Here is a 26,183-nt window from a genome sequence, read left to right on the forward strand (position 1 = left end):
GAGACTGGAAAAGGTAATCTTTAGAAACCCTTTCTATTTTCTACTTAGTATTGCTGAATGCTAAACACAATCCAAAATCTGGTGTTTTAAGTTTCAAAAGAAGATTAAATTGAATACCACATGAGAGATCACAGGAAACATTTAACGAAGCAATTTACAGGATTTAATCGAAGGTTTTTTGTGAAGTGTTTGTGTTCCAGATGTAACGTGTGGCACGTTATCAGAGAAAGCCTGGAATATGAGCGGGGAAAGCTATCCACATAAAAAAAATGAGTAATTCCAGTTCACTGTCACAACACATAGAGTGAACAGGAATCATCCCTAACTGCCCACTGTTGTCCTGAGGACGTCTCATAACACGTTGGGGCCTGCCTTGGGGATCTCTCCCCAGGCAATGTGCCCTGTAAAATTAATGTAAGTTGTTAGGAGAATCAACTCCTGGACACATCAATTGTACTGAAATACAGAGTAAGTAGCCAGGCTAAAACCAGAAATCACAATATGATTAAAAAATAACCATTGCTACCTAATTTTGAAAAGATATTAGAAGATGATGTGCACATTCCTGTTAAACATTTTTTTCAACAATGCCAAATCCAGATTGACCAAAACTATTTCTTTTCTGAATAGATAACTTGCCTCAAATAAATGGAAATTTATCATTTTTCAGATGACAATGAAGGTCTACCCAATAGGTCTGATTTTTTTGATGAAATGTGGTACTTTAAAAACAGTTAAGATTTGAGTTTTAGGTAAAAAAAAATTAAATCTAAAATGAATACAGTAAAATCAATATTGATTATTAGGAGTGAAAGTGCTAATTGAGGCTGTAAAACCTTTTACGAACTAAAAGGAGAAAATTTCCAGTAAAACTACAATAAATAACTATTAAATAATCAGAATATTTACGTGATTTCACATCAGTACCTCAGCCTCCCTTTAATTTTTTTTTTTTTAAAGTAGTGTATTACTGATTCAGTCAAAAAGACCATTCCAGTTATATTACAAGAGCAGTGTCCCTTTGGCAAGTTACCTTTTCAACTTATATTTCATTATATTCTAAAGAAGCCTACTTTTTAGATTTCTCACACTTTTAAGAATTTATTTTTAATTATCGCTTGGTTTTTTGGCCCTCTGTTCTTTCAGAGTTTCACATATACTGTTCTCACACTAAAGCGAAAGCAAAACCATTTTATCGAGAGACACATTTTAATATTTAACACAGCATTCTGACAGCAGATATTCTTGATGACAAGTTTAAAAGGATGAAAAGAACTCTACTCTTTACTGTGTTCTTCTTGTAAGATATGACCAAAATTTTCAGCAAATTGCCTTGAATGGGCAAGTGTTGGCAAGGTCCAAACCCTCAGTAAAAGCTGTTTTAGTCAGGGTAGAGGCTGGTGCTGATTTCAGGTCAAAGAACCCAACATTAAATCTGTATGCTAGCATCTAAACACTCTATTTAAAAACTTTTCATTCCAGAAAACTCTGAAGGCCCCATCTAGGCTAAAATCCACTGTCTAGAGCAACATTTAAATGCCCTGTAACCCATTATTGTTCTCTTTAGAGGCAAAAGGAATTCTGTTCCTTCTCAACAGCTACTTCTCTTTTCCCCCTCTCACTCAATTCCATCTTTTCCATTTAATCTACTTCCTGTTCTCCTGAAAAAAAATCTGTAACTCTTTCACATTTCTGGCTTTCTAGCCATATTTAAAGTTTTAGCCATGTACCCAAAGAAAATGAGAGGGAAATGGAGACATTTTAAATTGGCCAACAATCATAATCTTTATCGATTGGGTCCCCTTCCTCTATCTTATGGGTGACATGGAGTGACAGCACTGTTCGAGATTCCTGAAGTCACTAGGAAATATTATGGGAAGTGCCCTCAGCTCACGTCAAGCAGAATGAAGAGTCCACCAAAACAATAGATTGAGCAAAGATTCATAAAAACCATATCTGGAATATCTCAAAGAATATATCTTTAAATAGGTCGCTTTACAGATGAAGAAACCGAGGGCCAGGAAAGTAAAGAGGTAATAGAGGATTGAGACTGGAGTTCTATCCCCTGATTTCCATCACAGAGGTATCTTTTCAGAACAAAGGCCACAGGCCACCTGATAGTTTTTATGGGCACAGGCAGTTTTGCTGATTGGTTACCTCTGAGGAGTCTTTTGGCGGAAACTCATTAAGGGATCCTTGGAGTTTAAGTATTATGGGTAGTCTGTAGGCCCAGAGCTCCAAAGCAGAGGTTCTTAACAGGCAGGGAGGTAAATTCCAGTTATATAAGGCAGATGCTTCGAACTTATTGGGATCTACAGAATCCATCAGTCATGCTGTCTGTACCTTACAACTCATAAATTGTCAATTTTTTTGCAATGAATATGTATTATTTTTAAGACAAAAAGAGCTACATTTTATAAAAGTATTACCACTGATAATAACATCTGTTTTGACATCACTTTATATTTAGTTTATAAAGATTTTTCAGGTTATCGTTCATCATATTCTCACAAAAACTGTAACATAGTGTTAGTATCCCTGTTTTCCAGATGAGGAAACTGAGGCTCAGAGGGATTAAACAATTTACTTAAAGATATTCAATTACTACTAGGTGGCAGAACATAAACACGAAACCCAAGTTCTCTGATTCTAAACCACAACTCGCCTTGATGCGAGCTTTAGAATGGCTTTCTTTATAAGTTTTCAAGAGTATCTTGACAAACTCAGGGGTCTAAAAAGCCCAAATGTTTTTTCCAACTACCTCCTGGCTTCGGTTTCTCTTTTTAGTCTCCCCTCTTTTAAATCTCTTGCATTTAATTTTGAGAGTATAAGATCCTGAAAAACCTGAGCATAGCCTGGGGATACCTCAGGATTGTCAACTAGGAGGCCAACACTCAGAGAACCTGTGGCAGGACTTACAAGGTTCATGCGCACACAGTTAGGAACCCATTTTCTCAGGGACTTAGGTACTTTCCATGCACCCATTTTTTTTTTTTAACCTTCCTGTGAACTAATTATAAACCTATTTGGTTGTATGTTTTACGAATAAAACTATCCAAGAAAACAAATAAATAAGAACAGCAAACACGACAACACCATCAACAAAACCAAACAAAGAATTCAGTAATTTACTCACTACTGCCTTAACAGTCATTATTCCTCATATATCACTATTGGTTCATACAGCTGGAATCCTCTTCTCCATAAGATGTCAGAACGAACAACAATTTATCACCAGGGCTGATGTCTGAGCTCTTGGGACAAAACTGAATGCTAGCCTGCCTGGAAATCTGAAGTGAGCTGCCGTTTGTTTGTTTGTTTGTTTGTTTGCTTGCTTGCTTGTTTGTTTTGCCTCTCATTTCTCAAGGAAGATTTTCTGTCAACCACAGCTTTAGCAAAGAAAGAGGGTTGCATGAAAGGATCAGTTTTGTGGTCCTTATATCACCTGGGAACATTGCTCACTACTGCTTTTACTGACATTCAGCTGGATCAAGGCCACGGCTTCAAGGAGGAAAAAATAAAAGATTCTGTTTCCAGCTGCGTGAATGGCTGCCATCTTGGCTACTGGTACTGAAGCTCTGGTGAAAATATTTGTGACTCCCTAGTTTTTCTCCTATATTTCTAGAAAGAATAGAAAAGTTACTAAATACATGCCTGTGCATATGTGTGCACACACATGTGACAGTAAACATTACTTAAAGATGAAAATCTAGTTTGGGGATTTTAAACCACGAATTTCCTTCCTAGCTTATTTTTATTTTGTTTTTTTTTAAGCTTTTTGTGTATGTTTTATTATTTCTGTTTTATTTTGTTTTTCTAATTATTCAAACTTCCTAGCACATTTCTACTATAGTTTTCACTTTACGCTAACACATACTCAGTGTCTTCAAAGCTTTAAAATAAAAAACAACATGCTGAATTAATTTCTTCAAGTGTTATTGTGAGGATAAATGTGAACATACTTTATAAATTGTAAAGCAATATACAAATGCAAGATGATATGATCACCTATTTAATTCACGAATTGAATTTGTGTATTTATTCATTAAACAAATATGTATTTAGTGTCCACATGCTGCAGTACAATGCCAAGTGTTTAATAATATCAGAGTTGCCAAAACACCCCTGTGATTTTTGGTGTGGAATTGTGGACAGTAACTTATCCAATGAGTAATATGCCTTTAAATTTTGTTCTAAATAAAAAGGATAACACACAAAGTCTTCCATTTTAAATTTGCAGACAATTGAATTTAACTGAGTAAGACTTTGAACATATACAATTCTATCCAAAGCAACAGTAGTTTCTTGGCCTCATCAGCTGCAAGAAATTTTACCTAGTACTCAAAGGCTGGGTCTACAAAGTACAGACATAGCTATTTGAGTTTACTTAATTTTGTCATTGCTTTCTTCAATGAAACTGAATAACTTATGCTTATAACTTCTTTCTCCTCTCCTTTTTATTTAGTGTTGTTAGTGGGTAGGGTACTTTAAGAGGAGCTGGATGCTAAATAATTATTTTGATAAAGTCCACTCATCAAATGAATAGATTCCATGGGCTGGGCTTGCTCTAAATATTCTTTGGTTTTTATTGGCTCTAATCACATTAGATTCTGTTATTTGACTTTCATTGTCAGGATTTTACCTAATTGAGTAACTTCTACCTAACTATCGAAAACTGGGTTTCTTAAATAGTATAGATGACAAAAGAGAGGCAGAGAGATGGTAAATAGAGAGAGAATTGTTCTCCAATAATCCTATATTTAGGATATATAGACGAATACTCATGTCACAATTTCTTCTTGTATTCTGTATAATGTGTCTTTTGTGGTTCATGACATAAAAATGGATACATATATTTTTACTAACAGACTCTTGAAAAGGAGTTTCAAGCTCTTTAAGGGTAGTGAGCTTATTTTATTTTATCTCTCTAGCACATGGCCTTGGTCTGTCCATGTTTGTTAAATAAAGAAATGAGTGAATGAATGAATGAATGAATGAACAAAGGAACTACAAATGAGAGAAGAATGACCTTCTGAACACAACCTAAAGAAAAATAATAATGTAGTATTTTTCTTGTGTCTTGAGACAGCACAGTGCTTGATCCATATCATACTTTCAATAAATATTTGGTGTATGATGGATTCCCCTGGCAAATGCCAGCAACCTTTGTAAGCAAAACAAAAACAAAAACAAACAAACAAAAAAACCTTCATTATTTAGTCACACACATTCACTCAATTTACAGATTAAGAACATCGAGACTCCTAAAGTACCCAATAAATTACAGTTTCCAGAATGTGGCTGGTGGTGTTGTCTCCATTTCACATGCCAGAAAATTGAGACCCAGAGAGTTTAAATGAGTTTCTCAGAATCAACTAGCTAGTTAGTGGCAGAACATCAGATACAGCCCAGGTCCCTAGTTCCTTGTAGAAAGCTTTTTGTGACACCTCAATATGCCAGCCTAGCTCTCAGCCTTTAGAAACTAAGGCCTTGTACACCTTGAATGGAAGGTGGGAGCTTCCGGAAACAGTGAGGCCATCCAGGATTCCACTTTTGAGATGTGAAATTGGGTGTCGAATCAGAAGCTGGGTCTTTCCAAGCATTACTCTGAAGAGTTGTATATATTTGTGAACAAAAGAATTATGGTAATACCTGCAGCATTCACCAAAACTAGTGAACATGGCTCTAGCCAGTACTAAGTGACATTCAACCAGAATTTTATAAAGAGCATCAAGCACATAGAAAGTTAGCCTGCACTAGGAACAAAGCTATGCTATGGTCATAAATATTTTTGTTACGTTGCTCAGAGTACAACAGTGATTTCTCAAAGGTAGATCTATGCAAATCCACAGCAAAATGAAAGAATTTTTTTTTTTAAGAAAGATAATGTAGGAACTTTTTTCTAAAATTAGGTTTAATTTGTTAGATTATTGTCTCTCATACTACGGTATTGAAAATTCCCTTTTTATATGAAACAAAGATACAAGGAGACTGAGTACGTTTAATGTCTTCACTGCACTGAGGGTGGGAAGGAGTTGGCAATTCTATGTTAGTCCTCAAATTATTTTTGGAAACTTTTAGCAAAGTTTCATTCAGTGCCAAGGTAAGGTAACTAATGGACCACAGAACTTCGCCTCTCTATCCACTCTTGTGGCAGTACACGGGTCCTGTGACCACAAGTCACAGTGACCTGCCATTACTCTCATGACTGCCTGCAACAAAAGTGGTAAAATCCAGACCATCCTCTCCTCCTGGTACCTGCCACTTTCCGTGTGTGTTTTGAAGTGATTTCAGAATCACTTGGTCCCCAAATTCAAACGGCGGTCTAATGTCCTGCGGTCAGGAGAAGCAGAAACCATGCTTGTTTCAAATGACAGCAAAGGTCTCAGCCAACGTCCCATACATGGTCCTACTTTTCACAATGGGATGCTGATTTCAAACCAGTCTAGTTAGTCAAGAAATGGAAACTTCCCATGTGATACCAGGGTTGTTTAAGATCACACAGTCTACTGTGATCACACACATATGGGGCTCTGAAGTCATTAAAGAAAAATCACACTGATTCTGGGCACCCCAGCTGTCTCAGAGTTCAAAAGCTTTGATTGTCATGTGCTTTTTGGTATTATTCATGCTGAGAAGATTGTTTCATCTTTTTTTTTAAGTTGGTTAGAGAAAAATGAGTGGTGCTTTTCTTTAAAATAACTTCAAGAAAAATTAGAAACAAGATAACATCTGTCACAAATGAAAACACTATATTGTTACTTGTTCACTAAAAACTCTCCCAGCGGTATCGGAAAACCCAGTCAGGCCTGGAAGGCAGCTTTTGTATCTGGGGAAATACCGTGAGGTTGGACGAATGATGAAGCTGGGCTTTAAGTCAATATACCCCTAACCCAACATAACATGTTGTTATACAGAAAAGTCAATGAGAACTTTGGTTTACCAGAGAAATCAGGTGATATAAGAGAGCTCCAGACTTGCTTAGCTGCATGTCTGAGAATGCTTAAAATGGTCCTTCCAAACCAGCTGATACAGATGTGCAATTCACTGACCTGATTTTCTTAGCCTAGAATAGTGGTAGATGGTGAAGATTTTTTCCCCAAACCTTCCACTTTAATATTCTATAACAGGGGTCCCCAACCCCCGGGCCGTGGACCAATACCGGTCCGTGGCCTATTAGGAACCAGGCCACACAGCAGGAGGTGAGTGGTGGGTGAGCAAAGCTTCATCTGTATTTGCAGCGGCTCCCCAGTGCAAATGGCCTCACCCACCGCCTCAGCTCCACCTCAGATCATCAGGCATAGATTCTCATAGGAGCACTGGTCCCTGGTGCCAAAAAGCTGGACACCGCTATTCAATAAGGAAATTAAAATCACATGTTCAAGAAAATGTAGAATTCCCAGATGTTATAAATTAAGTTCCAGAGCCACTGGCTGATATCAGAACACATCTGTGTCATCATAAGCTGCCACCAGTCTATGAATATACAGGGAAAGAACACAGGGCTGGTATCTCAAATGAACAAACCTAAGGAGGGACATATATACTGATGTTAACAGTTCTGGACCTGGAGTTAATGAAATGTGAATTCTGGTCCAAATTCTGTTATTAACTAGCAATGTGTCTCAGGCAAGTGATGTTGTTTCTTTGGGCCTTACTCTGTTTCATTATATGTAAAGCAGAGATTAGACGAGAACATCTCCAAGGTCCCAAGCATCTCTAATGTTTTCTAACTCAAGTTGTTGATCAAATATCAAGAGAGGATTGTTAAGGACCATTATGATTTTCAAGATAAATTTACATCATTATCCTCAATGCAAAACAATTATCTTCGGTGGTGGACCACAGCCCTAGGATCTGGGGGAAGTGGACCAAAAGGTTTAAATCCAGTCTCCACTTTGGAAGGGTCTGATACTCTGGTTCAAGAGATAAGGCACATGCATAAATTTCAATACTGAGCATGGCATGCTCAGTGCCAAATGCCCAGCACAGATACTGCATGAAATTCAAATGAAGCAAAGCTTCGCCAAGGTTGGGGGCAGAATGAATCATGTTCAAGGAAGAGGCAGAGTTTTCACTGAATCTTCTCTGAAGGTAAGAACTAGATTGGATAACTTCTCAGAATCCTTGGAATTCTAAAATTAGAATTTATTAACAACATTAACGTTAATGGTAAATGAAGGCTCCAACTTTAATGGGTATAATTATTAGTAGTATCATGAAAATTAGTAACATTTATAAAGAACTTGTTTTTCCAGTACAGATATTTCACAATAGTTAATTACAAATTCCTTTGACTAATCATATCATACAAGCTAACTACCTAATAATACGTGACTTAATAACTAATTCTAATTTACATAATTGTTTCAAAATAAATTGAAGATACCTGCTGAAAAGTATTGCTGCCAAACCACTAGGATTTCGTTCTGAAATGTCCAGTAACTACCTCCTCACTATTGGTAATTGTAGGGTGGAGCATAGGTAGTTAAAAATAATTAAAATAGATATTTGGCAACTATAAAAAATTCCTCTCTTGCCAAACCTTTTCATTTTCAAACCGATGGACAAGGAGAAGAGAGGAGGTTTAACAGTTCTGCCCTCATCACGCAGCTTTATTATTATGTTGGGTAACTTCACCTACGGCAGAAAGAAATTCAATAACGACAGAAACACAAGCTTCCCCATGGCAAGTGGCAAAGAGATGAGTGTAGTAAATTCTTCCTTTTGGTGTCCCTCAAATGCTGCAGTGCCCAGGAGAGAAGAGGATTCCCACTGGCTACATTCAGGGTAGAATTTAAAGTATATCGAATTTAGAATTAGAGACAGAGGCAAAAGGGTAATTTCACATAATTGGGCCATCCTGGGTTTGCAGCTCTGATAATGACTGAAAAGGGAAATATTTTTTAAAAAAAAAGAAAAGAAAAAGAAAGAAAAAGAAAGCAGAAGTAAAATGGGAAAATACTTATTTAAAATTGATGTCACGCCTCATTTTCAATTAGTCTCTCATGAACTTTGCCTCACTCCCACACCCCTGTTGTGTATGCTTAAACCTGTAGACAGCCATAAAATTAGTTTACATAAAAACAGTAATTAGCATATACCCTTGGGGCTAACAAACCAATCTTTTCATCTATTTTTAAATTCCTATTGTCAATCCTTAAAATATGCCTCATTTTAAAGCATCACTGACTCAATTTTAGAACATTGCCAGAACCTGCTTCGCTAATCTGCAAACTCGATAATTCTACCCCAAACCTCAGCACACTCAGCAACAATTTAATAGCAAATATCTCTAGTGGGACCTCACATTACTAAGATTCTATTACTTTTTATATTACAAAAAAAAAAAAAGTGCTAGTACGCTCTTAAGTATTATAAATAGTTCAGACCAAGCAATGTTTGTCAAAATATGTGAAAGTTTATTTTTTTTCACTCAGTAACCTGGGATTTTTATCTTGTGTATTTATAATCTATAATGTGCCTCCCTCTCATAATTAGTATAAAATGTAGATTACTAATCAACTTCCTAAAGTTTCTGGGCATTTCTTTTCTGTTAAAATGATTACTAAGGGTGATAAAGTGTATGGTTAATAACCCAATCCTGCCACTAAATGCAAATTCTAAACATATCTTAAAATAATTGCACAGATGCCTAAAATGGGCTTCTTTGATTATGTTCTTCTTAGACTGCTAAACGGCCCTTTTTTGATTGAAGGCATTTGTGTTTATGCTCTTTGAAGATTTTTAGTTTGCGGTTTAAGAGACAGGTATAAATCTAGATTTATTTAAAAGCTGTTGTGATACATTTCAAATGACATATAAGAAGTATACATCCCCTTGTAAACTAGCAAGGTCTCTCTAAAACTATTTAACTTTTGAAATGTTCCAAATTTTTTGTCATTAATATCAGTCCCACAAGAAGTATATGGAATTATATTAATATGTAAATACAGAGATAGTTCCAAATAGAAGAGACCTTACAATCCTCAATCAAGGTATCTTTTCAGCAATATCACGCTAGCGCAATTTTAAAATTGATCCTTACTCATTTATTTTGGTACCACTGTGTTATTTATTTGTAATGTATACTATTCACAGTGCAAATCAATCTTTAATAAACAATTCACAGCATTAGAGATAATTGCAAAATGCCACCTTAATTATAAAGCAAGTCTACTACCGACATTTGCACTGTATAGACTGACATGCCAGCAGCACAGACATAGAGGTAACCTCTAACCTATATTCTCATGCTCTACAAATGTCTCTAAGGGCCACGGAATGGCCCAACTCCCTGCTCCTCCCTTCACTGTTTCTCTAGTATGTTCTTTCCATTTAAATTCCCTCTGCCTATTAATACTGTCTACTCTCTTTAAAACATTTACCATGAGCTTAACTGTCACAGGAACCAAAATACTGCAGCTTATTCTCTCCCTGTAGGCAGATCTGACCAGCCAGCCAAGTCATAAGGAAAGGGCTACTTGATGAAGCCTGAATCAAACAAAGGCGGGCTAACTGGAAATCTCACGCTTAACACACAAAGTGCATCCTGAGCCATGGGGTTGCCTTGCTCACGGGAGTGAAATTTTCTACCTCCACAGTGAGGGAAGCATAAAACTGCTCTGGGTTCCCTTTGGCAAACATACAGCCCTACTCCCTTACCATTTCTGTGGTATAACCTGGACTGTGCTCCAGAGCGGGTCAAATTTCATGGCAAAGCCAGGATGGCACGCTTGTATGATCCACTCATCAGCTGCCTGGAAGTGACCAAGGTCAACACACCTTTTCGTGGATTGATGAGTAGAAGTCATCATATCTATCAACTTCTTATTCAAACAGTTTCTGACCAACTCAGAACCCACTACTGTTCCAAAAATACATTTTTGCTACAGGTGTGGTCGTCGATAAGCTTAATGCCCAGCTGCTTAGAATTACAGAAATTTCAAGTTCCTTCTTATACAGACACAGAAAACAAGTCCCAGAGAGGTTAAATGATTTTCCAAAATTATACAGCTGGCCAGAATGCTCCTGCTTTTCTTTATAGGTTTTGTTTTGTTCGTTTGTTTGTTTTTGCTGTGCTTTAGCATTGAGCACCAACTTTACTGATTTTACTTCTATTAAGTAAACTAGATCACGAGTGACGATTGCGATGAGGCAGGTGGGGGCAGAATGAGGTACGGTGTGTTCAGCTTGGATTTCAGATGTCATCAGTGGGGTATCTTTATATTCTTGTTAGTGAAAATATCTTCAGCTGAAATAAAAACTGTTCAACATAAGGCAAGTGAGGAGTTCTGAATTCTGACTCAAAAAAACAAGGACAACTCATCTAGATATAGACCATTATTTGTGGGGAAGAGTAAAGAGGTGGTACGTGGAATAATATACAACCTAACTCCCTCCAACTCCTCTCACCAGTTTGTTGCCTCAAAGACTCATAACCTATGACAGTTTCTCCAAATTTATTCCTTCCCCTCTAAAACACCTCTAGAACATTTATCCACTCTCCAGGGATGCAATTCTCTCCTCCTTAACCCTCTCTAAACATTTTTATTATATAAAATAAGCAGTTCTTTCCTGGGCTTCTTGAATCTGTATCTCTACTTTTACCTTTGTGTGTGTGTGTGTGTGTGTGTGTGTGTGTGTACGTGTGTGTGTGTATTCCTGCTATCTCTCTAATCTTGAATCTAAAGAATATTTTTAATATTTTCAAGATTTTATAACTGGAACGGATGTCAATTGTGGCAATAACTAGAACGAATGGGTTGGCTATGCCATAGACAGATTTTCAACATGACTAGAGAGCAATCTTTAGCTACCCTGGTTCTCAATGTCCTCTTCCCTTCCTCTCCACCCCCCAGCTAAACAAAGGGCATATTAAAGTTATTTCCTCACACAAGTAACATCAGGAATGGTAGAAGAAGTTCATGCAGCTCCTACAATGAAAGAGCTTAAATACTGTTCATGTCAGAGGATATTTATGAACTTAGAGTCCTACTAATTATTCTGTGTACACATTCTACATAAATGAACCAAGTTGTCAAAACCTGGGATGACAATATGACTGGACAACAAGCTGTTCACCTTTAAGTGCCTCTTCCTAACACTGGCAGTGACACCCAATTCTCTTTATTGCCCCCATCCCAAAAGCTTCACATGCGTCTGCCCTTTCGTGTTCTTTATGGTTAAACCGGTCAAATGTTAGACCAAGACCAGCCTGTGAGGAAGCTGCTCAGGAGCTCAATGTTCATGCCAGAAACAAAAAAAATAACGAAGACATTTTGGTTGTAAAAAGGCACTTGGTTTTCTGCCATTGACCAATTTCCCCATTCATTAGTGGCCTTTGAGCCTTCTTCATTTCTCTTCCTGTTGTTTTTTCACGTCTTCAGAAATTATATCACTTCTGACAAAAGAACCCAAAGGACAGTGGTCCGAAGGTTGTTTTAGGCCCTGAGGACATCGCCGATGGTATATAACTCAGCTGCAGGGGTGTGCTTATACATCTAATCCTGGCTCACCTAGGGGAGCGTTCCGTCTACACTGTTACCACAGCAGGTGAGTGGTAATACATTTCAGAAAGGCTTCATTATAAAATATTCAAAACCAAAGTAAATTTCCCAAATCTTAATTCTTTAGGAAATCTAAATCCAGAAATCCAAGTTTTATAAGTTCTGATAAGATCTTAGAGACCATCTCAAAAAGCTTTATTTTTCACCTTAGCAAAACGATAACCAAAAGGGCAAGAATCATTAGCTTTTTGATATTTTTAGAGACTAAAATGAGAAAGAGAAAAAATAATTGGTATTTTTAAAAAGTAAACTTTGTTCTGCATAGATCTTATATAAGTCTCTGGTTACTGTATAAATATTAATGCTATAGATCTATTCAGGAAAATAACCATGCAAAGTTTCAGAAAATATCTAATAATAGTGACTTTTCTTAAATACTAACCTGTCAGCTTTGAAGGACCAGGGTCTCTCATGACCCTGACAGAACAGAGAGGGCTGATGAGGCTATAGAGCTGCTGTTGTCTTCTCTAGGGTCCTTTCTAGAGGAAGCAGGAGAATTCTAGGAAATAAACAACATGGATTCTAGTCTTAGATCTGCCATTAAGGAGTTGTGTGATATTAGGCAAGACATCCAATCTCTCTATTTCTTGATTTTTCATCTGCAAATTAACTCCGGCTCCAAAGTTCTTTGAGTTCATTATGAAGACCCAAAAAGTGATCACACGATCTCCACACATGATCTCCACACATAATCTCCACACATGATCTCCACATGTGTGTTCAGGGCAGATGTGGGTCCAAATACTGAACTAACACAGAGTTAAATGGGCAGAAAAGGGTTAAAATTTTAAGCCTGTTGGAATAACGGCTGAACAAAGGAAGTTCCCAGCTTCTGCATAGCCCATATAGCCATTTTATTGATAGGACAGATTATAGAGAAAGGAGTGTTTTTTTTCCCAGAGAAAATCAAGAGAAACCAAAGTATCTTTCTGACTGAACAGTTCATGAGGATTGGAGAGGGGCGATGAGCAAGGTGAAGACTGCCGATATGAGACCAGACAAATACATAACTCAAAGGGCATGCAGGAATAAAAAGGTCATGCCAATAAGGTCATGCCTCTGTCACCTGTGACCAGCGTGGTCTGCAATGTTCAAATTTCTTTTAGCCTTGGAATCCTGTTGTGGCAGCCATATTGGTTACAAAAGCAAGAGTCATCCCCTTCATGTCACACTTCCTGCCTCTACATCTCCACATCTCAAGCAAGCATGAGCTCCAGGTGGACAGGGTTCCTGTTCAGCCCCAAAATTCAAAGTTGAAGAATCTCATTTAGGTGCTAAATACAGATGCCTGAACCAATACGCAGATGTTAATTTCAGTTTCCTGCCAGGGCCACAGCTAACGGGATACAGATTATACAACCATCCTTCCAAAGGGAGTAGCCCTGATTTAGGTGCCAGGTAAACCAATACTCCATTATTATATTTCTACTTGTTGTTTCAACATAGAAGTGTCAGATAATGAGAAAGTGAGATCCAACTGCAGTGGAGGAGGAAAGATGAAAATGTAGCTAATCATGCACTCCTACCTCATTCTTGAAAAGATGAGCCTAGGGTGGCAGATTCACGCCAGAGAGGAACTCAGCTGGACCACCTAGGTAGCAGTCAGGAGATAGCAGGACCAATTTGTTTATGTTTTTTGTTTGCTGGTTAACTTTTTAATGAAAAAAAGTTATATTTTTTGTTCTGTGTTTTCAAAGTTTTTCAACATTAAAAAATGTATTACTTCTCTTGTTAGGAAAATAAACTATGAATATTCATGCAAAGTAGGAGTTTGATAACTACTACTCCTATGAATACATGAAATCCTTTTAAAACATGATATATAAAGTAATATGTGTAGGTATGTGCATATATTTTTTAAAGGAATCAGTAATTAGTATAGTGATTCAGAAAAAAAGAATTGTGAATATTGATTTTTTTCCTAGTGAAGTATTACCTGTGAATCACAGCCAAGATAGGACTATTTAGACTATGTTATCATCAGTACCCTTCTCCTTATGTAAACTCACAGACATCAGATGATAAAATGTGCTTACTACATCACCTAAAGGACCTGAAGTCTAGCACAAGCCCTTATTTTGAAAATGAATGATTCTATCTCAATTCTAAAGTACTCCAAAAGTTCCTGGGACAGCCTATCCCCCAGTTCAGTCATATCGACAGATTATAAAGTCTTCTTGTGTCTAAAAATACACTCTTTCCTGATGCCATCTAGGAAACCAACTTTCTTTGGCTCTGTCCAGTGAGTTTGAGAAGGCCGATTGCTGTTCTCCACAGTTCCACCTCACTGCCCACAGGTGGTTAATTTTGTCTCCCTTCAGCCTTCTCTTCTCCAGGATAAATAACCCACCTCCTTTCCTTGTGCACACAGCTCCCGATCCTTATCATTGTTTTCCTCTTTCTGGACATGAATTCTATGCAATTTTCATACATATAATTTTAGGTACAGACCCAGAGTGTAAAATTCAAGTAAGAGTTGTACCTACAATGAATTTACACAAGGATGACTTCCTTGCTGCAAATGATACTCATCTTAATACAGCTCAGGATAATATTGCTTTCTTAGTGCCATCACTAGGTTAATGACTCGTATATTTTTAGAATGCCAGCTCTTCTCCAGCCAAATTTACGTCAAATTATACTCTCTATCTATCCACCACCAACTACTCCCTAAAGGAAGTCACTGTCAATAAATTTAGTTTTTAGTTCTTCCAGTGGTTTCTTTTTTAACTCTAAGTAAATAATATGTCTACATCTTTCTTTCTTGATTTCTCAACCTTAAGCAGTCAATAGTTATTGAATTCTCTACATGAAAGATGAAAATTTTCACTCATTTATATGCCTTCTTTCTCTATCTTTGCCTCAATTTAGGTTAATTCATGATTTTTTAGTTCTTTAGTTGGGTAGCTGTGTAACTTTTTGTTAATTCCCCCACCTCCCACTTCCACCCCTGACCTATGGATGTTGCCCTTTCCCCTTAAGAACTGGATCTCTGCAGGAGGGGTGTCTCCTCCCACATGCTCCCAGCATGCACCTGGAGTGCACCCAGAGCCTGGCCCACCAGGGGTATGGTCCATGGCTCCATCTGAGGCACAAACCCAGGACCAACTGCATGTAAAGCAACTGTGCTAACCACTACACTATGGAGCCACCTCTGTGTAACTTTAAATAATACAATTATCCCTCTATTTCTAGGTCTAGCGGTTTTAGAAAATATTTATTGACCTTAGCACCCTAGAATAAGAAAGGTAGCACCTTTTTCCACCTCCAGATTTCTGGTTGCAAGCAGTTAAAACTGATTAACTTAATTAATTTGCTGGAAAGATACGAGGTAATTCTCAAAATCAGAGGAAAAGACTAGGGATGAAACAACTACAAAATTTCAACAATAAAGAGAGCCCCATCATTCTTAGAACAGAGCACCCTATTGGCCTCCCTGAGATTAAGATCACATGCCAGGGGTGGAGAATACTGATTGACAGTCTCATCAAGGTTGCATACAATGGTGGAGCAAAGTTTTAAAAAACAAAATCAAGTTCTTGTCACCAGAACAAGAAAAAATAGAAGCAAGGTAAACAATGTAATAGCCTTTATCATGTACAATAGCATTTGTCACATCTTAATTAAAAATAATTTGGGTAGTTATCTGATATTGTCCTTTCTCATCAGATTTTATGTTCCACAAGGAGAAGCTACATCTATTATTTGTCCTCTTAATCCACAGGTGTAGCACAGTATTAAGTACATATAATCACTTACTAAATATTTGTTGTATGTTGTTGAAAAGAGAAAAACCACGGGTTTCTGGGTTATACTACATAGTATATTAGTTTATTAATATAATATTAATAAACTAAAGGGAGAAGATTTTATCTTCATATAAACTAATAAGGTAAAAAAAAAAGATATGAAAAGAAACAAAGAGGGAGGGAGGGAAGGAGGGAGAATGTGAGGGACAAAGGAAGGAGAGTTTTAGTTCTCTGAGCTGTAGAGAAATTTTATTTTTCGGTTGAACCCATTCATGGATTGACCAGAAGGTATATCTCTAAATCCGATAATGACAAAAGAAACAACTAAGAAATGCAGAAATTGTCCTCTCTAAAGTTTTCATTCTTTTATACCAATCAGGGAGAATTTAATGAAGAAGTTTCAGCAGGAGTCACTAATTCCTCACCAATGTCAGAAATTTAGTTTCACTTTTCAGAGGCTGTTTATGGCTACACTTGCGAAATCAAAACTGTAATTCATCTTTAGACAATAACTAATTATTACTGATTACTAAGAAATAAGTCAACAAAGATATTTTCCTGTTTACATTCTTATCAGACTGTATCAGAACCATCTGTTTTCAAGTTTATTGTTGCAGGGTTTTTTGTTTTGTTTTGTTTTTTTTAAATCCCAAGGGATAAATACTCCATATTGTTCTTGGAACACATGTATGTAAAACTACCTCTTGCTACACAGCTGCAATGTTCACTGACACATTTGGGTAGGGGAGAAACATATATTCTTCTGGGGAAAAAAGTGAAGAGAATTAGATACCTCACTGAATTTACTCTGTGTTCAAATGAAGAACATATTGGGGTCTGTCCCATCTCTAACTACCATCTCCATATTTGCATGGATGACTATTGATTTTGCTAAAAGTATATATGTGGAGCTTTATGACACTAACGTAGCTCCAACCTAGAAAACATAGTAGAAGACTGCTAATATGAGAAAGATTCTACAAGTTTAAAACAAATAACATGTGACCTCTTTGGTCCATTATACAGTCTCCTGTGATACAAACAGTACATTTTCCTTTTTTGAAAAGAAGCATAATTGTTCCACTGCCAAGGAAGCAGGAGTGGGAGAGTGAAATCCTGGTACTGGCGGAGTTGCTACATGGCTTTGGGCAAGTCATTAACCTTTGGTGTCTCAGTTACTTCATCTGTAAAATAGGGATAAGGGTTTTGCACAGGTGTGATGCCTGGACTAATTAGTATAATTATCATTATTGATGAGAAAATAATGTTGGTCACTGATTTCACATCTCATGTTAACACCCGGGAATCATTTTTATCTTTTCCACCTTGAATCATTTTTAGGAGTCTGTTAAAAAAAAAAAAAAAAATACCTCCACATATAGAATTTGGGACAATCGAGTTAAAATGGTTCATATCCACATAAGCACATATCCTTAATAAGTTATCTTTTAAATATTTGTATTTATTTTTTAAATGTTCTAAATTTAAACTGAATATGCAAACTACGAAAATAAAAGGAAACTTGTCAAGGCCCATAGTCAACTGATAAGCAGCACTGCATGCAGCAAAATGGTTTCCAGTCCATTGGTAGGTGACATCATATTATATATAGTAGTTTAGGCTTGAGCCATAGAATTTAGGGTAGTCAAGTCAAGGAGAAGTATTCACTTGATACAATGTTCATGGGACATCCAATACCCTCTACTTCCAAGTGCATATCTGCCCTGAAAGGATCTCAGCTCAGACAGCCAGGGACCAGTACTCAGGAGTCGATGAGAGAGCTGGAAGTTGAAGAAGACAAAAATGGGGATTCTCTCGGTTCTAATCTAGGACTCCTAAGTGTTCTTACTATGTTTCCTAAGTCAAGGTGAAATATCTGCTTTAAAAAATTGCCTTTACATGCTGGCAAAAATTGCAACTGGCCATAGAGGGAAACGTGAAAGAGAGAAAATGCTCCAAAGATCGGTACTTAACACCATCATAACCCCTGCATCCTTCCGTGTAGACACACGTTGTTTGCAGGTCCAGAACTTCTCTCCACAGCTTCTGATAGATACCAAGAGATTTCTTCATCACAGAGGGTTCTCTTTTCTTTAAACTAAGTAGACATCAAGCCTCATATCTCCAATGTCTCGGGAGAAATTAGCCTCTTGACAAGTCATTCGCACCAAGAACTCTATCCCTTTCCTCCACACTTGCCTCAAAATCACAGGCGCCAACTTGCAGATTGAAACACAGAAGCCGATGCCATTTCCATATTATCCTCACCTATCACACCAAACATAACAATTAGCTTTTTTAGCAGAATTGAAACTGCTAACACAACTTCTCTTTGTCTTACACCATTAAACTTGATTAGAAATCTCTTCACGATTAACATTCATCTCGCTGTATCACGCCTGAAGGTTAATAATATTCACCATCTCCTGTGAGAGGGGGAGGGGAGCATGTTTATTAAATGAATTTCAGCGAGAGGGAACTTCCCTTTCGGTCCACTAGAGGGTGGCTCGGCAGGACCTGCGGCAGGACAGCTGATAGAGAGGCACTGGGCCCCGTCTTTCTTGCCTGTGCTTCAGTTGGGAAGACGAAGCAACGTTAGTATTCGTCGTTTGCTATTCTTCACTCTTTGGGTGTTTTAATTTCTGATAAAGCCCCTTCACAAATGCCAGAAGTCAGTGTTGGCTGGGCAATAATAGCGTGGTGGGAAAAAAATATCAACCATAATATTAGACTGCTTAAAATAACATTCAATCCAATTCTTCTAAATCAGCACTGGGTGAGATAAATACATAACATGTACCAACAGATTCTAAGTTTAAAACCTTCATATATCATGGAGCAGTACGTGCGTGCTGCGGATGTGGATACAGAGTGAATCATGCATGTACGTTATAGGGAAAAGCACTTACATTACATACAACACATAGCCTTTTGCACAACTGCTATTTCTACTTATATCTATGAAATGCAGTAAAACATTTTATAATAAATATTCTACTTGATAAACCTTTTTAGTTCTAGCCACTCATGCAGATGCATGTATTTAAGAAGGAAATATAAATTTTAGAGATAAACCTTAAAATTTTTCCTCATCAAAATACATTGCATTCTAAGAAAGAAGGGGTAAGGAATGAATCTGTTGTGGCGGACCCAATATAGATGGTAAAGCAAAATATGATGCCTTTTTCTATCTGTAATATTGTTCAGTGTAGCAAACCCTTTTGCTTGTTACAGTATAGTAAATGGGGTGTTTAATTTGGGATTCAATGTAGTCTGGAGTCAAGGTGCAGCAGTTTTATTACAGAAATGCAATTTTATTGGAGGCTGAAGATTTAATTTCCACCTTACGTAGAGAGCCATAAACGGCATGCCTATTTTACATTTTGCATAGCATTTGATATATGTAATTCCTGGTCTAATTTTAGAGTTTGAAAAGGTGGAAGAGTCACAATATTCTTCAACATTTCAGCCACAAATGCCATTTAAAAATGAGGAATTTTCTGTTTCTTCGCCCTGAGTTTTAAACTATTTCTCCCCTTTCCTGATTAAGTTCTGCACCACATTCTTTCCAGTCCTTCCTAATTAGGTGAGCCACAGAGACTCCCAAAGAACACCCTTGTCTTGAAGCAAATGCTTTCTTTGTTTAAATTCGTCTACTTGATGGTATTGTACTTAAAAGTAAAGTGACCAAATGATATGGATAATTTGCTTTCTACTGTGCTTAATATTTGTTAGAGTCACATGTCAATGAATGATCCAGTGGATGTGTGTGGAAGAAAATAATTTGTAAATGTATTGGGAGAATTGAATTTGAGAGAAATGATCAAATGCTGACAGCTGTAAAGCTATGTCAACACTGATGTCCAAATTTGAGTGATTATGTCATTCTCTTTCCTTCAAATGTATTAATTACAAGACACACACACACACACACACACACACACACACACACACACACACACACACACACACACACACACACACACACACACTGCTGCCCTTCCATCTGTTTGCCTTTGCTGCTAGCTCTTCGTCAACATTTCATACCTTCTCTCTACCACCAGGTGGAGCCCTTTGTTTATGGACATCTGTCCATTTCCTCTTTCTCAAAGATGCTACCGGATAAATAGCTCCGGTACTAAAATACTGTTGCGAACACCAAAATTTAACACCCACAGATAAAAATAGTAAAGCTTTTTCAGGCATTGGTATAATAAACCTTGCTTTAAGAATCCTATTGCTCCTAGATTTAATAGCTTACACATTTTCTTATTTACAACTTCTGCACACCAAACAGCAGAAAATAATACTGCTGTGTGTGCCATAAACAGTGTTGCTGCAGGTCTATTTTATGTAACGCCATCGTTTTTATAATCTCAAATGTTTGGCAACTGCAGTCAAAAAAGAAAAAAAGATACTGTATGCTGTGAGCCTCAGTTTTCTAGTCTTAAAAATATACATCTCGCCGAGAAGAAAATGTTTTCCTTCAGACAAAAGAGAGTAGTAATTCAGCCGTAGGTAATAAAAGCAAACCTTAATTCCTCTTAGTCAAATTTATTTCTCCTTGATTTGAGAACGAGTTAAGGGTAAGTAAAAATCTACCTTACCTTTGGTTCTATTTAGGAGCTAATAAAAAAAAATACTATTAGTGAAGTTCAATTATTACATTGTTCAATTATTTTAATAATCTTATTTTTTATGAAATTAATCAAAAATATTCTCATGAACAAAAGGCAGTAACATAAGAAAAAATTAGAACCTTCATTTGCATGTGCAAATAACTGTGGAATGAGCTCACCTAAATACTAGCTTGCCAATGACCTCAACTTTGATCTGGAAAGATCGTTTATTCACAAGTAAAACATTCACATTCTCTACGCTAACTGTCTTGGATCTTTCTCAAGGTAGATTACTAACTGCAATGTTAGCGGGTCTATTAATAACATGTGCATTTATCGGGATCATGGAGTTACGTATTTAACTGAAGTATCATTTCAGTTGCATTTTAAATTTTAACCAGGATTTGCTCTCTTTGTATTACATGTCTAAATTTTTGCTTAAGCATCTGCAAAGCAGTGAGTGGAGGAAGATTTGTGTGTATGCCTTATTTAATCAGTCCCTGGGCCTGAGAAATCTGGCCTTTCTGTTGGTACACAAACTGGTTCTGTGATGCTGAGCGAAGGAGCCCTCGTGCAGCAAAATGCTGGAACCACCATTTTGCTGTCCTCTCGCACACAATAAAATGGTGGCACAGAACATAGTTAACACATTGCGCCCACGAGAGTTGTCTTTGAAATTATTCTGCTCTTTGATGAAAATATCAAGCTGCTTTTAAAAATATTGTTACCAAGGGGCTAAAGACATTCATTTTTTTAAAATATATAAAACCTCTGCGTGTGTGTGTGTGTGTGTGTGCATGTGTGTGTGTGTGTGTGTAAAATGCCGATGAAATAATCAGCTGTGTACATTCAACTCAAGGAAAGAAAGAAACTGGTCAAAATTAACATTCAAATTGAGAAGGAATGCAAACCTAATTTAAAAAGCACAGATCCTAAAAACTGCTTTTAATAATTCACAAAACCTGTATGGTAAATTTGGCTTTGGGATTCCTTTCATTTTAGCGTTCATTGTGTGCAACTTAGAGTTAGGACATTTAAAAGAGTTGGTGTTTTTCCTCTTTTTAAAAAAATGTCCTGTAAAAATTGAAAGCAAGCCCACATTTGACTCTCACCTGGAAACCCTACACTCTCATTTTTATTGGAGGGAAAAAAACCCCAGGACCCACTGCTCCTCCTCTTACATTTCGGCTCTTATTTTTAATCATTAAAAACGCTGCCTTGGCTCTGTTTAAGTGTGGAAATTCTCATTTTTCTGCAGTGCTTCAGACTCACGTAGACTCCTTAGGGATGTAGTGAGGAGCTAACCAACTGCACACGGGAAATGAGAATTTTCGTGGTTAGAAAAACTGCAGTGTTTGGTAATTTTCCACATGGAGTAGAAGTCATGAGTGACTATTTTTCTTTTAAACATAATGACTCTACTTGAGTACTTGATATAGAGTTGTAGGTTCAAATTTGAGCTTTTGAATGCATTAAAAGGTCTTACAAAATTAAATTTGACTTCTTCCTATAAACATTTTCACTATTTTCAAGTGCATAATAAATAGGTCAAAACAGAATACTCCCCTCTGCGCCACTGACAGAATTATAAAAGGCTACTGTCTGTAAATGAGAAATAGCCCTGGAGGACCCACCAGCAGGTTATGCAATATGTGCCATAGACCACCAGGGGCTGAACTGAAACCACTAATACTTTTTTCATAGGATCATTAGCTAGAGTTAAACAAGGTGTCAAAGTAAAAAGATGGGGCGCTTGACCTGGCTCGTTATATTTGCATGCCTTCACTTTAATTATTTTTCGCATTAAAATTAAACACCAATATTCAGTTTTATAATTTAAACAAATTATTACCCAAGTATAGTACATTACTTTTGACATTTGTAAAGGATTCATAATCTATTATTTTCGTGATTTTATTTACCATTGGTTTTCAATAAATACTAATACTCTAGTGCAAATTTAAATTTATGGCTAAGGAGAAGTTATTAGTTAAATTTTTTCCTGTTGTACTTTATGAGATAAAATTAATTGACTTGTTTTAAAATTTAGATCTTAAATTAAAATCAGCCTCCAACCAAGATGAGTAGGTCTGGAACCCATGGAGTAAGTTTACATGCGTTCCTGACCTTGTGCTGACAGTCGTCAGGAAGAATATGTTCTTTTTTATAATAGCTGCTTTACGATTTTGGAGACGCTGCTAGGCTTTTACATGCACTAATAGTTGTCCCATACCTTAAATAAATCCAGTTCAGTAAATTTAGGACTGTAGTTAAGAAATAAATGTCATGTCAGTAACCCTCAAGCAGATACCAGAAGAAGAAGGAGTATGTGATTGTTTAGTTCAAAAATTAAGTTTCATGTTTTTAATTGGTGTCATATCCTGTCTTAAGTCTATAGCGCTTAAATCAAAGGCGACCACATTAACCTGGAAAGGAAACATAATAACAACTCCTTTCATCCCCTGGCTCAAATGTTTTTCTGCTCAACCCTAATTTTTGCTAAAACACTTTCAGGCAAAGACAACAGGAAACAGTAAACATGGCAACACCATGAAAATAATTTTCTGATGCACTATTTCTCTCCACGTTCAAAGAGTGAGTTAGTTGTACAAGCTGCAGAGGAAATGCTGTATCATTAAACCCAATGCACACTAAAACAGCCCTCCCTTCGAGCAAAGTGGGTACCCCTCTTCATTTCATAAATCTTGTTTCCAACTAGACTAAAGCCAGGAATTGACTGTCTCTCACATCAATGGCCTGAAACTGGAGCATCACAATAGTACGTTCAAAGGGAATCAGAAGTATCCAACGACAACTTCAGGGGCAGATATGTGATTATAAGTGACAGCCAGATGCCTGGCCTGGCTGCTCTAATACTCAGCAAGACTGCAGATGGTCTTGAGACCTCTGCATCCAAACATCAAATTCCAGTGAATGATAAGACAGATAAACAACAACACCACAAACTGTCAACACAAACGGAAAAAGTTGCTGTGACCGATCAAGATTTCTGTGGTCAAGAGTTGCCAATGTTTCTCCCTCCTTCACCCCCTCCCAACTCCCCCTTTCTCAAACAAAAAGCTTGTTAGTGGTTGAGGGCCCAGCAGGAAATGTTTTTACACCCAGTGCCAAATGCCACTCCTTCACTGAAGCCATTAATATACTTAAATGTTTATATCACTGAAGCAAAAGGGATTCTAATAGAAATTACTTAACATGTAGAATATGAAGATTTAATAATTTGACTAAGTGTATATTACATTTAGTGGACTGCCTCCTCAATTAAGGATTACCTTAAAGGAGCACATTGAAATTCAAAGAGAAAGGGAATTTATTTTACTTATCGTTTAAGCAATAACCAGCATGAAACTTTTTGTTCCTTAAATATATGTTTGGCATTGGGGAAAATATGAGTAAATTCTCTTAGCAGGTTACATAACATTTCTTCACATATCTAGATGCAGATATAAGTATTTCTTCATTTCTTCATTTTCACAGATTCTACGTTGTATTATTCTTTGGATAACTGTATTTGACATGCATTTGTGATACATAAACTACTCCAAATATCAAGCCATTTTAATCCAAATATGGATAAAGGATTCTGGGAAAACTTCATACAATTATCTTATTTTGTAAAATTGTTCGAATTTTTAATTAACTTGATGGTACTAAATATTTGCAAAAATAATAGAACTATATTCGACATATTTATTATTTGAGTATCGGGGGATTTTTCAGTGTCATGGACTATTTTTCAGTTTTCATAGCATCTCTTAGAGTCACTAAAAGTTAGGTCTTTTCAAAAAAAATCATTCTTTTTATGAAGTTTTTTAAAGGTGTTTAGATTTAATATTTCATTCACATTTTCTTTTTGCAACATTTTTTTCTATGGATCCAGCGCACACTCCTGTCTGTAGCCATCTGTCCCAAATTCATTTTGAGGTCTCAGCATTCTCAACAAAAAAATGTCAAAACCAGAGGCCTGCCAAGGTAGCTGTTATGAACAAGGAGGCCCTCTCTGCACAGCCAGTCTGACAGTCTCTTCACCTCCATCAGAGACTTCTTCGTGTAGATACACATAGCAGTTCTCCAAACAGAGAAGCATCTTATGCCCTTTTCCGGAAACAACACTTCCAGAAAATATGCTGACCAAGAAGAAACAGCAGGGGTGAGAGAAAAGTGGCCAAAGCACTCGCAACATCTTAACAAGCACTAATTAAATGTCTTGCTTTAAAAATATGGCTTAAGAAAGCCAAATACAATAACTTCTTACAGATGGTTTTAGGAACTAACAAGACCTGGTAGGAAATGGTGAGGTCATTAAGATTAGTGTCCCCAAAGTCTCCCACAACCATTAGTGACTGGAAGTGCTGTGCACTTTAGGAAGAAATGATGAGAATGTGTCTGATGTGATGCTGTTTTTTTCCCCCTCATTTGTCTCTGAAGGTAACTTTGCATCCATTTTAGTTCATTATACAGTCAGTTATTGAAACAGCTAGTCACTCGAATGTAAAAAGGGTATTAGTAGCCTCGAAATGTATTTTTCTGGTGGGGCACAAAAACATCTTGAAAAAAGAATTGTGAACACCAAGAAGGCAGGAACTGTTGTGTTTTTTGGGGGGTTTTTTTGTTTGTTTGTTTGTTTTTGTTTTTTTCTGTCAATACCTCCAGTTCCAATACATTGTGGACATTTGATAACTGTTCATTTTTTGAACAAACATTCCTTCAGTGGTTACACTATGCCAGGCATGGGCTAAGTTTTGGAGATATAGTAAGTCAAAAGACAGACAAGGTACCTACTTTTTGGAATATATAGTCTGTGTGAAGACATTAGTTGAAGAGATGGACAGACGGATGAATGGATGGATGGATGGATGGATGGATGGATGGATGGATGGATGGATGGAAAAATTATTTTTTTTTAGTAACATGTTTCTCAGACACAAGTTTGATAATGTCTTTAAGATTAGACCCTTAGGCTGAGCTCATTCAAAGAAATGTAGAGACAGGTCCTCAGGTGAAACAACTCAAGACAAACCCAGTGGCAGTGACTGGCCCCAGCATGAGCCTGAAAATAGGTGCTGTCCTGACAATTTCAGGTTCAGATGAAAGATGCTAGAGTTAAATGAAGCTGTTAGATCTTAGAGCCTATTCAAGATTATTATTAGCACTAGCATTCTTGATAGAATCCGAAGAAGTGATTCTGTTGATAAAGAAAAATATAGGCCTAATACTTACAAAAA

At 36.9% G+C, this 26,183-nt stretch overlaps 1 long non-coding RNA gene across 1 annotated transcript in view; it reads right to left on the minus strand.

The window, feature by feature from the left end:
* LOC107504862 overlaps nucleotides 1-26,183 on the minus strand; it is a 49,716-nt gene that overhangs the window by 16,020 nt on the left and 7,513 nt on the right. The gene's annotated exons all lie outside the window — the stretch shown is intronic.

The sequence above is a fragment of the Rousettus aegyptiacus genome, unplaced genomic scaffold (assembly GCF_014176215.1).
Source record: "Rousettus aegyptiacus isolate mRouAeg1 unplaced genomic scaffold, mRouAeg1.p scaffold_m13_p_2, whole genome shotgun sequence".
In the NCBI taxonomy this organism is placed as follows: Eukaryota; Metazoa; Chordata; class Mammalia; order Chiroptera; family Pteropodidae; genus Rousettus; species Rousettus aegyptiacus.